Source organism: Malania oleifera, chromosome 3 (assembly GCF_029873635.1).
Source record: "Malania oleifera isolate guangnan ecotype guangnan chromosome 3, ASM2987363v1, whole genome shotgun sequence".
Lineage (NCBI taxonomy): Eukaryota > Viridiplantae > Streptophyta > Magnoliopsida > Santalales > Ximeniaceae > Malania > Malania oleifera.
In genome coordinates this window covers 59,887,031-59,903,925 of record NC_080419.1, presented here as the reverse complement: position 1 = coordinate 59,903,925, position 16,895 = coordinate 59,887,031, and the positions used below count along the sequence as shown (strand labels likewise).

Sequence of the window (16,895 nt, the reverse complement as noted above, 5' to 3'; positions counted from 1 at the left end):
GGCTGAAGATAATTCCCCGGTTCTCGCTGAACAAATCCCAGAACTCCACACTCCCCACCTACCTGTGGTGGGAGAGCAACACCTTCAGCTTTTTAGGGACTACATTGTACCTAATGCATACACATCATTGCTGTGCATCCACTTCCCAGATGTTTAGGTGGCACAATTTGAGATTAAGACTTCGTTCATCTTGATGCTGCCCAACTTTCATGGGAACTCCACTGAAAATCTTTATCAGCATCTAGATGAGTTCTTGGAAATTTTTTCCACTGTGCGCATACCTAATTTTTGTGATGATGCTCTTCGTCTTAGGTTGTTCTTGTTCTCTTTGAAAGATAAGGCCAAATATTAGTTGACGTCCTTAGAACCGAACTCGGTGAACAACTGGGCCACCATGCAACATGAATTTCTTAAAAAGTACTTTCCAATTAGGAAGACTAACCAGCTATGGAGATCCATCACAAATTTCTCACAGATGGATGGAGAACTCTTTTTCAAGACTTAGGAGCACTTTAGGGACTTGCTACGTAAATGCCCACATCACCAGGTCCCTAAGTGGCAATTAGTCCAAACTTTCTACAAAGGGTTGGCTAAGAGAGATAGGTCCATGGTTGATGCATCGTGCGAAGGTACTTTCCTCACTAAGCACGAGAATGAGGCCTGGATTCTCTTTGAAAATCTGGCTGAAAACTCTCAGCAGCACATGGCTGCCACCTGTAGACAACCTAATCCATTAGCTTCTAAATCTAAGGGTGTTTATGAGTTGACCACGAGCCAGGACCTAAGTCCTACTCTACACACCATATCCGAGAAACTCGATTAGTTTTTGTCTATACGACAACAACCACAATTGATGGCATGTGTAGAAGTTTGTGCAATTTGTTCCAACCCTGCGCATACATGTTATAATTGCCCACACGCGCTTTCCCAACTTGAGTTTGTGTAGGAGGAAATAAGAGCCACCCACCATTGGTATGACCTACAAACAAACAACTACGACTCGAATACCTATGTTTTCAGATGGATGCAACACCCCAACGTTCCCTGGAGGCCACAAGCTCTAGACTTTCAAGCCCAAAGACCTTTATAGAACCTGAGTGCTTCGCTCCCTCATCATTATCCAACTTTCCAAGATCCCCCTATTGCAATGCAGAGTACATCATTATTTCAACAACCATATATTCAACAAACAAACCATGATTCTTTTGAAGATACGGTGTTGAAAACCTTACAAAGCATTGAAGCAGATCACCACGTGAAGCGACAAATACTCCAGTATCACTCAAAATCCATAGCTAAGAAAAATAACAATATAATGAATGAAACTCAAGAAGACATCAACAGGGTTCTATCTTAGATTTGAAAATCTTAGTGAAAGAGCAAGAACCGTGAGCTTTTAATCAGCAAGAACTTTCAGTAAGCATATTCATCAAGAGTGCTTTGAATGTATAAAAATTAAATTGATTGCTACCTGTTGGTTTTTAATCCTTAGGTTTAACATGTATTTACAAATAGAAAAAGTGAATTTTCGTATTCACCAAGTTTCTTGCAGTGTTTCCCAAGTTTTCTCAAAGTTTGCGGGCCAAGTAATCAATTTTAGAAACTTTCCCTCGCTATTTTAAATTTGAAAAAACAAAGGTTAGTCGACTATGATTCACAGGGTTAGCCACCTGATTCTTTATAATTTAGCAAATTTTCAAACACAGAATGGGGTCAGTCACCTGAGCTTATGAGGTCAGTTACCTTATTCTATTCTGTCTGCTCAATTTTTTTTTCAGCATAAAAATGTCAGTCAATTGATCAAATTAGGCCAGTCACCTGATCGTACAACTTTCCAAAAACTTTGATTCTCAACACTTTATTCTTTAATCTTGGAAAACTTAAATGTGACTTTAAAATATTTTCTGAGATTTTCAAAAATAGGTCTCTAAGTCAATAATTGTTCCTAAGAGCTTCAAACATTTATATCGAAATTTACGAAGTACTTACATGAGACTTCTTAAGACTATAACTTTCTAAACACTAAGTCTTCATGATTTTGCTTTCATTCTTTGAGTCTATCTTGATAAAGCTAAAGTCTCAAGCACTTGATTTCTTAAACTTTTTATCAAAAACACTTGAATCCTAAAACATCACTTAACCAAATATGTTAAGTTCCCTTGATTTGTTATCGTCAAAAATAAGATTCTTAAGCCTTGTTAGGCCAACAATAAGATTAAGCCAATTTTATTCATCCTGCAAGTTTGTTCTTGTAGAACTCATATGCATTAGAAAACCAAAGTTTAAGACATGCAAGGTTCATAAATTCCAAGAACAATCCATATCATCTCATATTTCCATAAATAAAAAAAGGGGGGGGGGGATATGACACTCTCATGGTTTTCGCAAGAGTCTTAAACCAATGATGATCTGATGCACTCAAAAAAAATGGGATTCGGCTCCCTTGTATATTCTTAATCACATATGTATGCATTTTAGTTAAGGATGACGTTCAATTAATAAAATATCATGCATTCATCCTTCATAATCAATCAACACACATGAGTTCATTATACAGAAAATTATAGACATTTAGCATAAGACCACTGCATATCGCATTTTCACTTAGCAAATGATAGCCAATCAAGGCATTACTCAAAATTCATGCAAAAGCTATGCCGCAAAGGATCAATAAGGATAACACAACTCAAATGAGTGTGTGTGACATAAAGCATTTCCCTTATGTCATCCATTTTCTTCAAGTTCTTGGATTACCATCTAACCATGTGATATTAAAGCTAAGGCAAGATGATTCACCATTTTGGTCCTGAATGAAGTTTGAAATCTAAAGTTGAGACCAAAAGAGTAACTATGGGCAAGATTTTCCTAGATCTAGATAAGGTGTATATGATGAATATTTATCTTAGGAAAATTCAAACCATGATCATACAACAAGCAAAGGCATAATATTAATCATTTAAAACAATGTGCAGATGATTCTTTTATCATGCAAAGAATTTAGAATTTAATACCAATCTTATGAAGTGATGATCTTCATTAACTAACTAGCATGTTAGTCCATATGTAATCATTCAATTTCAAATCATGCAAAGCCCTAGTTAACTACTAGTATGCACTTCACGAATCTACATCAACCATGCAAATGGCGTTTAATACAAGCATGCACTTCAGTAGACAAACAACTCAAGATATACAGTATAGCTCAATAATAGTTCGTGATAGGAAAAGATATGAACTACCCATCAAACAAAATTAACCATGTACTGAATTATGGGTAGTGTGTTGTAGTGTTGTACTTATATAGGCACATAGGCATGAATGATATAAGATAATGAGAGCATTTTAATTTATATGGCCATGAAATATACATGCTCCCCCTGAGTTATTCACTATTACCTTCATATGCCTTTATCAACTTTTCATTCCAAAAAAAAAAAAAAAATTTAGCCAAGTACACTAAAGTTTTCAATGATTCAAACTTGGCCATGAATGCTTTCTCTTAGAGGATCAAAAAGTCATAAGCAATATTTTTCAGGTTCATAAGCCTATCTTTTTCCTCTTTTCTTATGAATTTCAATGCGTGAGATGAATGGTCTTAATTTTAATTGCCTGTGCATAGGTTTCTTAGACATTTGAATTTTCTTTAAATTGAAACCTAGTGCAATCATTTTAGCCATTCAACTTAATTAAAGATTATGAAGCTCTAAAGGAGTTGATTAAAATTTGAAAGCTTGTAAGAGAAGTACAAACAAATACACTTAAAGAATAAAATTTCTATTACATTCAGAAGGGTATTCAGGAGTGTGCACAAGTGGACAATACTCAAAATATTTTCGTGCTAGCGAATATGTCCACACCTTTTTGACAAAGAGCAACTAGGGGTATATGATTATTTTTAGAATAATAATTTGGAGGATGGAAAGTATCCTTTAGATATGATCATAATTTGGAGCAAGGACACAAACCAAGGGATAGGAGAGTCTTCACCAGATATGATCGTGGTTTGGTAGAGATTTCCTATAAAGACGATGAACCACACTAGGGGTTACAATTTAAGTAAAAGAGAAATGTTTAGATTTAACTGGATGAGAAGCTCAATTCCCTTAGTGGATGCTCCCTAATTTGATTATGAAGAATGATGTCCTTAAATAAGCACTTCATGAATTAGGGATTTATGATTAACCAGTGCATATAGTTTGAGTCATGACTAAATTCTGATCAATGAGATTAGGGGAAAAAAATATAGAATATGACGAATCCCTAAAGCTCAACTCTTGTGCAATGGACAACAAGTGCTTAACTTAAGATATTCATATTTAAGTGTGGGTTAAGCATTAAGGATTATTTACCTAGCACGATGCCTTGTCCATTTGGAAGTGGATTTTCTTTGGCATGCTTATGAGAATTTTATTCAAGAAAGATTGAATGTTATAGCCAATAATTTCATATTTTACCCAATTATTATGATATGTGATTTTATTAAGTCCGAATTGGATAGATTACTTGAATTTTCATCTTGGCTTGATTTTTTGATGATCTTAGTATGCAAAGTATTGTATTGAGTGCATGTACTATGATTTCAATCATTTAAGTACAGACCACTTCCTGAACCTACAATCATCACAACCCCTAAACCTAATCCTAAGATCTAAGGAAGAATTAAATAATTATGTGTTAGATTTACTGTGAACCCAACAGGGGGTTGAATTGGTATTTTAAAAAATTAATGCCCTAGGTTAATCCCCTAACAGCAGTATTACACAACCTTATGGTCAATCTAATGCAGATAAATTGAATCAATTAAATATGCAGGAGAAATTGAATTGCACAATAAAATTAACCAAGCATGCACTAGAAAGCAGTAAATAAGAGATGACACCCAAAAATGTTATCGAGGTTTGGCAAACTGCGTACGTCCCCGCCTTGACTAACAAGCACAAGGATTACCACCATAAGGATTACTTAACGGGTGGACCAGCACCTAAACAATCAAGTCAATTAGCACAGGACTAACCTCAGCCTTTATAGACAATCCTTACTGGGCTGGATTACCACCCCCTCAAGCCATGCCTAGAATATAACAGTATTTTCACAATATGACAAGGTACAGTGATTATGCTTCTCAATAAAGCAGATGTGTACCAAACATAATCAATCACAAGCACATCAATAGTATAAAATATGTAAGCGCAGTGATGTGAATATCTATACAAACAACACTCAACAAGATTTTATCACTAGAATGTTCAAGAGTGTTCTAAACAAGCTATATCTTTGAAACAAGTTATATTAAATCTCAATTACAAATCAAGGTTTCAAAATGCAAATAAAGTACTCCAACTAACTCAAAGGATTTACTTCAATGAAATATACACAAGAGTAGTTTGAAAATATTTTTAGCTTATAGGAAATATTTTTGCACAACAAAAACAAAGCTATATGACACTTGCAATAACAATGCAAATATCCTAAAGCTTGTTAGTTTATCCCAATACAAGATTTATAATAGTGAAATATGTGGCATAAACTTAACTAAAACTCCTCAAGAATAACTCAAACAATAAAGCAAGAATAGTGGGAGTATTAGTAATATCTAGTAATCACAAGCACACTCAATAAGATCTCACAATATCAGGGTGTATCAAGGGAATGAATTTTGAGAGTATTTGGGCAATATGAGCTTTTGGAAGTAGAGAGGATTTTTCACTTAATGATTTTGCTAATCACACTTAATCCACACAAATGAACTCATATTTATAGACCAAGGTAAAAATATAATTGTTTAGGACCTATAGGGTATTGTTAGAAAAGGTTTAAACTATTTTTTTAAAAAAATTAACCCGACTTTAGGCTTTTTAACCTCAGTAAAAATTTAAGTAACCCGAGAAGATTCAGGTGGCTGAACTTAAGTTCGGTCGTCCGAACAAACTCAGCTAAAAAATTATTTTAAACGGTTTGGGTGCCCGAGTTTGGATTTGGTTGGCTGAACCAAAGGCAGAAACATTGGTGCGAGGTTGACAAGTTCTGTCACCCAAGGCCTAATTTGAACTAAGTAGTCGGCTGCCCGAGTTGGTGAGAAGTCCCTTTTCTAAGGGTTCGGTCACCTGATGGCGATGTGTTCATTCTTGGTTCGATAGCCCAAACCCAAGTCAAACTGTTGACTTTCCAGCAGTTCGGGTGCCCAAGGAGTTTTGAACTTCTGGGGTTTGGTCGCTCAACCTTACTCATTTTATGCTTATTATGTTCAATTCAATTCCTTTTTACACACCTGATTATAAATGATATTTGTGCATGACTGTTGGCTCCTAAGGTCTTACTAGGGTCTTACTGAGCTTACAGTATATCCTATATGCATGACATGCAGGTAATTATTACTGACCTTATATCCTACTTACTATTACAGACCCATATTACATAAAATGAACTTACAACATGAAACTAATCTTTAGGATTTTTGTGCTTTCATGTGCCATTACTTGATCTGCTAAAACGAACCTGCACATACACTTGAAAGCCATAAAATATTTGAGTATCTATCATTATCAAAACCGAGTGTGACCTATAAGGTGTCAACATTATGTATTTCCTACTGGATCCCATTCTCCCTTTGGTCCTACTGGGTTTGCCTTCACGATAACCCACATTATCTCCTTGTCTATGCCTCTAGCACTTTTAAATGAGCTATTATGTCTATTGTGCCTCTTTCTTTTACCAAATGAGCCTATTTTGCAAATTCATGAAATACTACACTTATTTACCCTGCTTTTACTAGATGAGGCATGAAAATTGCTATGGGATTTTTCAGATGCTTTTGAACTCTTTTTAAAAGATTAAAGTCTTTTAACTCATAAGGGTTTTTCATGATTGCTTTTTTCTTTTTTGGCTATGGATGATATTTTAGAAAGAACTTCCATATTTCTTTTTGGGCAGATAATTTTCAACATCTTCTGAATCTTTTTCTTTTCAAGAATGGCATGATAATTTTCTAACTCCCTTAATTGTTTTGCTATCCTTTTGTTCTCATTTTTCAAGAATGTTTTATTCTTAGACACCCTAAGTAGAAACAAATGCATTTTACCTAAAATATTTTCTATTTGTTTGCAGGAAGGCATGTTTTCACTTATCAATTTAGCAAATGATTCATCATAGGAACTATCACAATTAATATCAGATGATTCTTCACAAGATATAATATAAAAATCAGTACAGGAATCATCACATGAAACATTCAATGAATTATTAACTGAGATAGAAGGTGAAACATATACCTCGTCGTCTGCTAATTTTACATGAGTGCACCTTTCTTCTTTTTTAACATCTGAGCTTGAAGTCTCCGGAGAGGTGGCAACTACCTCCTAGGCTCCTCTATATTTCCTATCCAGCTCATCCCAGATTTCTCTCACACATTTATATGCCATAATCTCAAAAAAAAAATATTAGAACTCAAAGCACAATACAACATATCCATGGCATTTGTATTTGCATGCAATAAACTAGCATCATTTTCATTCTTTTGCATACAAGTTCCTCTAACAATCACCTGCCAGGCCCTGCAATAATCCATTGATTTTATAAATAAGCTCATTCTAATTTTCTAGGAAGTATAATCAACACCGCAAAATATTGGATGCCTAGAGGATGACTGTCCATCACCGAATGCGGATGCACCAATAAGAGCCATTCAGATCTTTAACACAAGTAGTTAAGATTTTTGTAACGAGGCTCTAATACCAATTGATGTAATCAATGTAATCCCAAGAAAGGGGTGAATTGGATATTTAAAAATTTTAGGTCAAGTCTATTCAAATTTTATCCACAACCAGTATAACTCAACCTAGGGTCTTTTCTAAACAATTCCAATTCATACAGATACACAGACTATTAGATAAGCTTGACAAGTAAAGCAATTCCAAAATTTCTCAAGCTAACACAAATACATATTAAAATATTAGTGCGATGAATTTAGGAAATTCTAATAAGCAATTAAGCACAAGAATGTAAAGAAAAATAAAAGAACGGTGACACACAATATGTTATCGAGGTTCGGTAACTGTGCTTATGTCCCTGCCTCTAGCTAACTAGCTTGAGGACTCCACTAATGCTCACTTACGGGTGGAGCGACACCGAATACAATCTCCTCTCCTTACTGGGCGAGGAATACCCTAAGTCACATTATAGGGTTTACCCCAACCTTTACAACTACACCTTACAAGATGGTGCTCCTAGTTCTCCTAATTGGGTCTGAACTAGTCCAAAACTTTTTTAATCGGGTCTAAGTTTATCCGGTGCACGTTATAAGCAAGTGCAATCCTCTTCCGTCAATCACACGTTGGGAATACAATGGTAATAACTAAAGTCTTAACAAGGCTTAAGAATCTTATTTTGATGATAACAAATCAAGGCAACTTAACATATTTGGTTAAGTGATGATGTTTCAGGATTTAAGTGTTTTTGATAAAAGGTTCAAGATCACAAGTGCTAGATAAAGTATATTAAAAAGCATGGACTCAAAAATAGAAGATCTGATAAAGCCAAAGTGTATTGAAGAAAGAAGTCAAGATAAACTCAAAGAATGGTAGCAAAAAGTATGAAGACTTACTGTTTAGAATGTATAAGTCTTAAGAAGTCTCGTGTAAGTACTTCATAAAATTCAATACAAATGGTTGAAGCTCTTAGCAACCATTATTGACTTAGAGAAAAATTTTTGAAAACCCCAAAAAATATTTTTAAATAAGTCTCATTTAAGTTTTTCTAAGATCAAAGGGATAAAGTGTTGAAAATCAAAGATTTTTTGAAAGTTGTAAGTTCAGGTGACTGACCTTGTTAGATCAGTCGACTAATATTTTTATGTAGAAATAACTGAGCAAACATAATAGAATCAAGCGATTGACCCTATTCTATGTTTGAAAACTTGCTGAATTATGAATCATAGTCGACTGACCTTCATATTTTCAAATTTAAAACAGTGAGGGAAAGTTTCCAAAACTGATTACTTGGCCCCCAAAACCGTGTGAGAACTTAGGAAACACTCTAAAAAACTTTGGGAATATGAAATAAAAAGGAAACAAAGAATAAACCTCCTATATGATATAAATGAAAGAAAGTAGGTCACATAAAACTGCGCTATCCACAGCTTAAGAAGGATTCTAAAATGAAGAAGAAAAAAAAGGTAATGAAAGCCACTACATGGGACAATGTAAGTTCTAGTAGTTCTGAAAGTGAATCAAATGACCAAAAGATTGCTAATGCATGTCTTATGGCATGGGATGATGATGAAGAACAAAGTTCTTCATCCAAATCTTTTGATAATTCATGTAATGAATCATGTAACTATTCATCTAATAAATCCAATAATGAGAGTATGTCATCTTATGAGAACTACAAAGTGAACTATTTAAGGTTCATAAGATTTTAGTTAAAGTAACTAAACGAATTGAGGCTATAATGAAAGAATTGCAATCCAAAAATATTGCTAAAAGAGAAATGGATTTAAAGATTAAGAGATTAGAAAGCAAGAATGAAAAAGTGATGAAACAACTAGAAACTTCAAAATTTGCTAAAAAAGAAAAGGACTCACACATTGATGATCTCATGAGTATAATAAACAAAATGTCTCAAGACTTAAAAAAGATTCAAGTAAATGGTGAAAATAAAAAGGATTTGGAATTAAGTGATCTTAAGAATAAAATTGAAGATAAAAACAAAATCATCTACAACTTTGCTAGAGGAAAAGAAAACTTTAATAAACTAGTTGGATCCCAAAGATTATTGTTGGCCTAACAAGGCTTATGAATCTTATTTTAATGATAACAAATCAAGGGAACATAACATATTTGGTTAAGTGATAATGTTTCAGGTAACTCAAGTGTCAAGATCAAGTGACTCAAGTGACCAATAGCAAAGTGCTTGACAAAGTATGTTATAAGCTCGGACTTAATATTACAAGATCTTATGAAGCTATAAACTGTTAAAGCTTAAAGTCAAGCTAAAAAAGAAGAATGGAAGTTATACATGAAGACTTAGTGATTAGAAGAGTCATAGTATTTTAAGAAGTCTCATTTAAGTACTTCGCATGTTTTCAATATAAGTGTTTGAAGCTCTTAGGAATCTTTATTGACTTAGAGACCAATTTTTGAAAACCCCAAAAACAAAAATTTTTAATTAAAGTTTCATTTAAGGATCAAAGTATTGAAAATCAAAGTTTTTGGAAAGATGCAAGCTCAGGCGACTAACCATATTCGATCAGTTCACTGACATTTTTATGCTAAATAAATTGAGCAGACAGAATAGCATTAGGCTACTAAACTCTTAGGATTAGGTGATTGACCCCATTTTGTGTTTTAAATTTTTCCGAATTATAAAGGCCTGGGTGACTGACCCTGATAGTTCAATCAACTAACCTTTGGTTATTTAATTTTTAAAACAGTGAGGGAAAGTTTCCAAAATTGATTGCTTGGACCCCAAACATTGTAAAAACTTGAAAGTATTGCGAATAAACTTAGGGAACATGAAAATTAAGTTTTTCTATCTATAAATACATGTTAAACCTAAATATTAAACACACACCTGCAAGCAGAAATCACTACTCTCCAAAGCTCTCTTGCTAATATTTTTGCTAAAGTACCTGCTGTGATTTTGCTGATAAAAGTTCATCATTCTTAGCTCTTTGAACTAAGATTTTTCAAATCTAAAGAACCCCGGTGAAGTTTACTTTGAGCTCCTTCTCTTTATATTGATTATTTGCTGAAGTATATTGAATTTAACTTGTACAAATCTGCTGCTCCAACAAAGAGTTTCTCTAGTATGAACCAAAGTTGTTCTTGTTTATTGTTTTCTTGACGATTCAGGGGTTTTGGATCATCGCCTAGCAAGAGGGGATTCTATCTAGAGAGGCAAACTCTACCTTTGAGGGAGAAAGGTTATAACTTGGCCTGTAAAAAAGTTGGAAAGGAAAATCCTCATAGCGGTTGCTTGAGGCAAGGATGTAAGCCGCTGGCCGAACCTTGTAAAAATCCGGTGTCTCTCCACTTAATAAATCTCTTTAAATTTCTACAAATATATTAACTGTCTGGATGTTTTAATATTTGTTGAAAGTTGGAATATTATTGAATACTAATTTAAAACAAGGAGATTATGATCGAATTAAATTGAAATCCTAAAAAATGAAATTGTTGAATATACAACTGATTATCTAATCTATTTTAAAAGATACTTTAGATTGGTGATATTCATTGAAGTTATTCTTATTCATTGTTAAAAATAAAATCAAATTTGAAATCTTTAGTATTGAAAATTGAATTGGTATCGTCATCTTTACATAACAATAATTATTAAATTAGGTGGTTGATAAAGAGTTGAGTTGTTGATTGTAAAAGTGTAATCAAAATAAACTGAAGATTTAAAAAGAGTTATATTTTTCTAAAGAAGTTTTAAAAACCCAATTCATCCCCCCCTTCCTCTTGGGAGCACACCTTACTTTTCAATTGGTATCAGATCGGAGTTGTAGTAAATCTTAAACTAGAAGCTAAACGAAGATCTCTATGGCACATCTAGGTATATCTCCTTTTGCTGAGGGTCAATCCTCCTCTAGACCACCCATCTTTTGTAGTGTTAACTACACCTTTTAGAAACAACGAATGAGGATATACCTGCAAACCACGGATTGGAAAGTTTAGAAAGTTGTCACACATGGTGACCTTGTCCCTACCAAAACCGTAGACAATAAAGAAATACCATAAGAAGAAAAATAGATGACTAATAATGATGTAATGATGCTGCAAACAAACTCAAGTGCAATAAATACATTATACTGCGCCCTTGATGTAAACGAATTCAATAGGGTCATGGCATGCAAATCAGCCAAAGAAATTTGGGATACACTTGAAGTAACTTATGAAGGAACTGTTAATGTAAAAGATAGTAGAATTGATATGCTTACTAGCGAGTATAAAGAATTTAAGATGAACCATGATGAGACTATCACTAGTATGTACACTATGTTTGAAAAGGAAGGTGTATTCCCAAGTGGGAGGTAAATTGAGATTTTTAAATTTCTTTATACCCTCTTTAATTAACTCTTTCTTAACTCTTTTTGGTTTTAGCAAACACACATGCAAAGTTGATTTACAATCACAAGTTCAGAAAAAAACTAATTTAGTTATAAACCTTTATGAATGAGAATTCCAATTTGAATACTTCTTTCAAAAATTTAATTCAACCAACCAAGATAACCAAGACAAGATTCACAATATAGAATAATTCCAGCAATACTTCCAAGATTCAGCAATTTAGTAAGTCAAAGTAGAGTTTAAGTATGTAGCTGACAAATGCCCTGTATTAATAGACTTGATTTCTCAATGTGAAGCACTATAGAAATTACCAGTCACACTTTTGTAACTCATAATTTAAACAAACTTTCAATTAATTAATGAGCCTTGGGTGTTAATCAATCAATGTACTCCCTTACGGTTTCCATAATTAGTATTGATCAACCAACGTACTCCCTTTCAATTTTCGCAATCCCATAGTCAAATTAATTTTCAGTTTATTTAATATCCAATCCGCATAGTTTATATGAGCAGAAAATTAAATATCCAACCACATAGTTTATATGAGCAAAAAATTAAATGCGATTAGGGATGAGAGCGACACCGCGAGTTTTACGAGGTTCGGCTATACACGCCAACATCCTCGCCTTAGGCAACACACCCAAGTATTCCACTATACCACTCCTTTATGGGTAGGAGCAACCTTTTACAATCCCTCATTCAATAAGCTAGAGTTCGCCTCTCCAAATGATACCCTATGCTTGGTCCTACAATGATTCAAAACCTAAACCATATACAAAAACAAAAACAAATTCGGTGTACAAATACACTCTCTACAAGAGCTGATTAGTACAACAACAAAGCACAATTCTATATGCTTCAATTCAAAATAACAATAGAAAGAATTTGAAACTTTAGAAGTATATCACCGTGAGCTTCTTTCTTGATGGAAAGAATTCAGAATATGCTCAGAAATTTGTGAGAGTTTCACAGCAAAACTCAGTAGAGAACTTCAGAAAGTATGTGAGCAAGAGAGTTTTAAGAGTTTTATAAGCAAGAAAGCTTTGATTGCTGTGTATTGCTTGGTGTATTGAATCATTTGTCTTTGGGGGTACTTAAAGATGTTTAAAAAAGTGGATTCCATGTTCCCCAAGTGACTTGGAGTGTTTCCCAAGTTTTCATAATGTTTAGAATTCAAAAAACTCAATTTTGGAAACTTCCCGTTATTTTTAAAATTTGAATTTTCGAAGAGTTGGTCGACTAGATCACAAAGTGTTAGTCACCTGGGTCATTAAGATCACACAAGTGGCAGTAAGGTGTCAGTCACTAGGTCGTTATGAGTCAGTCGCTTGGGTCCTCTCGGGTTTGCCCAAAATCCTTCTATCTACTTGTCAGTCGCCTGGGCCAACCATGTCAGGCGGCTGGACAGACAAAATTGGAGATTTTTGAGTTTGTTTCTAAATTCTTTTTGCTCTTTTGTTTTCCCCAAAGTAATTTAAGACTTTTGAAAAATATTGTCTGGGATTTTGTAAAATATGATCTCTAAGTCAATAAGTTTCCTAATAAGCTTCAAATTCAATCATATCAGGCTGCCCCTTGCAATAAGCATATTTTTAATAATGTTTTGAAAGTATAATAATCATCTATATGATAGTTTTTCAAATAGTATCAACTTCAATTTTATGAAAGTTCATACTGCAAGATCTCATTTCAATAATATATCAGATTCATTTCATATATCAACATATATCAGCATATCATATATCATTCTCAATTTTGCAACTTTCTCAATTTTTGCTTTACAACTTTACTCTCAATTTTGCTCAATCTTTCTCCCCCTTTTGACATCAATCAAAAAAAGAAAAAGAAATAACAAGGAAAAGTCCAAAATAGACACAAAGTCATACACAAAAAGAGGATCATATAGAACCATAGGTATACATAATGTCATAAGCAATCTTAAGATAAAAAAAAAAATTTGAGATACAATCTAAAACATAGCAAGCTGATTACATATATATATATATATATATATATATATATATAGTAATGAGATGCACAAAAAAAAAAAACTGATATAGCACTAAAATACACATCATAGCAACAAAATCATCAAGCAATAGCATTAGTTGCATCATCATCTTCAAATCCTTCATCATCTCCTTCATCTTTCTCCTCCTCAGATTCCTCATCTAATGCATCATCACTAGGATATCGTGAGGAACTCGCCTAATACAGCTCCAAATTGCTAAGTCTTTGATCAACTAAGGAGATGCTAGACTGAAGTGAGGCATTACTTTCCTCAAGAGATTGAAATCCTAAGCGTACGTTACTACTAAAAGTAGTAAACTGATGATGAAATGGTATGAACCATGAATGAGCATCAATCTAAGGTTCTGGCTACTGATCAGGAGGTGGATCTTGCTCAGGAGTTGGCCTAGGTGGTCTTCTTCCTCTCAGAAACCAACTCTGCTCATGTTTCTCATATCCCATCTGTTTTAGAGTTGTAGAGTTGAAAAGATCATATGGAGTTCTCTTTATGAACAACTCATTTGTACTGATGATACTAGATGAGAAAACAGGGCATTAAAGATGCCTCCATATGGAAAAGTAACCCATCGTTCTTCCAATCTTCTCCACATTCATTTCAGAATCAAACTGGACAAGTCAAGTTTCTTCCCTTTCAAAAGGCACCACATGATAAAGCAGTCCATATATGACATGTAATCATGTGATTCGGCCTAGGGTACAATATTGTATGTGATGATTTTTTGAAGTATCTGTGCTTGAAGGTTCAACTGTGTATACTTAGGAGGATTCCTAAATTGATCTAGTGCTTTGACCATAATTAATGGTAAAAATTGCTCGGGGGTGAATCCTTGGTCCATGATCCTAGTACATGAGAATGCAAGACACTCAAAACCACCTTGGTCAATACGAAGAATGGGGCCAAGGTTTGTGGTGTTAATGATATTCTTTGTCCTCCTACTTCGGTAGTGAGTACCGATTGTCCTTAAACCATATTTGCATAAAAGATCTTAGTGAGATTTGGGTATAGGCCTTTTTCTTGATAAACCACAATATTTTTCCAACCTACCACCCTAAACATTGGTAGAATATTCAGAAAATCTACAGCAAAGAAAGTTGTGTCGATGATCTTACGAAGTATTGGATTGGTTGCTTAAAGATGAATCCTATATCTTTGATAAAGAGTTGAGTTGTTGATTGTAAAAGTGTAATTAAAATCAACTTAATATTTAAATAGGGTTATATTTTTCTAAACAAGCTTTAAAAACCCAATTCACCTCCCCCCCCCCCCCCCCACTTGGGAGCACACCTTACTTTTCTGATGTCCTTAGATAAAGAAGGAATTGGATTCAATGGAGTTGAAAATAAGAAGAAAAAGAACCTTTACAAGGGGTACTTTGTAAACTCTTCTAAAGACTATGCTAGCACCCCCTCAAATGCTTACACACACACACACCACATGTTTCCTATGTAAGAAGAAGAGACACATAAAGTTTGAATGTCCACTAAAGAGAAAGGGTGTGAAAACTAAACAGGTTTGGAAAGTAAAAGAAACATCTATTGTTAAACCATCTGAACCCAAGAAAGTGTGGGTACCTAGATAAATAGCCTAGTTCACGAACTAAAAACTCCAAAGATCTTAGGATTAATTATTCTTCATTTAGGAATTAAGAAGATTCAGTTGTACTAAAATAAAAGGTGTTGGTGATGCTTTAACAGCATTTTGAGTTTAAGTGAGTATATCCTAATATAAAATTTAGTAATAAGTGTGCTCTGATAGTAGATAATGCTTAACTCATAAAACATTAACAAATATGTCTACTATATTCGAGACCTTAAGAATCTAATGCATAAACTGAAATTCTATATTGGCTGTGCATATCATGGTAAATGGATTATAACATCAACTATAGTTAAAGGGATGAGGTAGTATAATCAAGATGATTCATCTCCCATGAACAAAAGTGGAAACCTTAGGAGAATTGTTAAAAATGATTTATGGATACTTAAGCTTAAAATTTCTAGAACACAACATATGTTGTTCAGGAGATAAAAATCAATATAGCTTAGAGCTGCTACTTATAAAAAATGATAATCAGTTAAAAGCTTTAACTCCATGATCATGTTAGAAGCAGCAAATAAGATGGATACTAAACAAAGCTAAAATGGAATATATTAATCTTGACGATAAATTTCCAGAGCTAGTGATGACATTAGTGAGAAAATCAAGAATATAAGAATGACATTGTTGACCACAATCAGAGGATGAATTATACAAGGCTTAACTTCAAAAGAATTAAATTCAAAAATTCATACACATCAATTAATTTAGGAAGAAATATGAAATCTGGGTATTCATATACAAAAGAATAATCTGAAATCAAAAGAGAGAAAATCTGAAGTAAACTGAGTTTATTACACGCTAGAGAAGTTGTTTAGAAGGGAAATTGGATGAGTTATCAAGTAAATATTGCAAGGCAAATAAGGTCAGGTGACTGAACAATAAGTCCCAGTCAACTGAACTCATTCTGACTTACTCGGTTTTTCAGGATCAGTAAGGTCAGGCGACTGACTTCCTAAGCCTCACTCGACTGACTCGCTACTATCTGGAAAAATTTAAATGCGCTAAATTGTCAGGCGACTGACCCTCAATTTTAGTCGACTAACTAACAGCAATTTAAATACCTAAAGTCCGCGAAACAACCCTAACCATTCAAATTCCCAGGCACCTAACCCTATTTTTATCCTCTCATCCACCTATTCCCCTTTGATCCAAAGTGCCTCCATCTCTCAAAATCCTCCTTTTCAACCTTGAATATC

General features: G+C 33.9%; 1 non-coding gene across 1 annotated transcript; it reads right to left on the bottom strand.

Annotated features, from left to right (window-relative positions):
* Positions 1-443: 443 nt before the first annotated feature.
* Positions 444-549, bottom strand: LOC131152476 (small nucleolar RNA R71). Its single transcript, XR_009135975.1, has one exon. It is a non-coding gene; the product is annotated as a small nucleolar RNA R71 (small nucleolar RNA).
* Positions 550-16,895: the final 16,346 nt, after the last annotated feature.